Source organism: Mus musculus, chromosome 8 (assembly GCF_000001635.26).
Source record: "Mus musculus strain C57BL/6J chromosome 8, GRCm38.p6 C57BL/6J".
Lineage (NCBI taxonomy): Eukaryota > Metazoa > Chordata > Mammalia > Rodentia > Muridae > Mus > Mus musculus.
The window spans coordinates 3,556,117-3,557,500 of NC_000074.6; positions in this window are offsets into that span (position 1 = coordinate 3,556,117).

Genomic DNA, 1,384 nt, shown 5'->3' on the forward strand with positions numbered 1-1,384 from the left:
GTTGCCGTGTGAGCACCAGGGATAGCACTCAGTTCCTCTGGAAGAGCACCAAGTACCCTAACCACTGAGTAATCTCTCCACTCCCTTTGGTTTTGACTCAAAATTTGAGTATGTGTGTGTGTGTGTGTGTGTGTGTGGTTTGGTGTATGTTTACGTGAACGTGTGTGTGTGTGTGTGTGTGTGTGTGTGTGGTTTGGTATATGTTTATGTGAGCGTGTGTGTGTGTGTGTGTGTGTGGTTTGGTATATGTTTATGTGAGTGTATGCACATGCAAACACTTGAGCTCACAGGTGTAGAGGTCAAAGGGAGATTCTTCAGAATTGGTTCTTCTCACCATGTGACATGAACTCAGGGTGCCAGGTGTGGGGAAAGTGGAGGTTTATCCACTGAACCATCCTACCAGCCACTTTGTTTATTTTATTGTAACAAGACAGATCTGTGTAGCCAAGGATGACCTTACATTTCTGATCTTCCTGCCTGTGTCTCCTGAGTGCGTAAATGACAGGTGTGTACCACCACACCTGGACTATGCTGTGTCGTGATGAAATCCAAGGGTTTGCGTTAAATTATTGGGCTTCTACTGTTGATTGTTTGTTTGTTTTCAGTCAGGGTCTTATGTAGCTGAGACTGGCCTCGACTTCCTGACCCTTCTGCCTCCACCTCCCAAGTGATAGGATAACCAACTGAGTCAAACATCCCCACTGTCTTAGTCAGGGTTTCTATTCCTGCACAAACATCATGACCAAGAAACAAGTTGGGGAGGAAAGAGTTTATTCGGCTTACACGTCCATACTGCTGTTCATACCAAGGAAGTCAGGACTGGAACTCAAGTAGGTCAGGAAGCAGGGGCTGATGTAGAGACCATGGAGAGATGTTCTTTACTGGCTTGCTTCCCCTGGCTTGCTCAGCCTGCTCTCTTATAGAACCCAAGACTACCAGCCCAGAGATGGTCCCACCCACAAGGGGCCTCTTCCCCTTGATCAGTAATTGAGAAAATGCCTTGCAGCTGGATCTCATGGAGGCATTTCCTCAACTGAAGCTCCTTTCTCTGTGATAACTCCAGTTGTGTCAAGTTGACACAAAACTAGCCACCTACTTAGGAAACATTCTTGAGGTTGATCATCACACTGTATCACAATTCTATAAATACACTAAAACCCACCAGATTTTACGTGTGTGTATGTGTGTGTGTGTATGGGTGTGTGTATAGGTGTGTTTGTGTGTACACTTGTGAGTGAAGGAGCCCTGTGTTCAGAAGTGACAGCGGATCCCCTGGAGCTAGAGTCACAGGCTGCTGTGAACTGCCATGTGTGTAATTGCAAAGCCCTGTAAGAACAGCACGTGTTCTCAATCACTGAGCTATGTCTCTAGCTTCCATCCTGGG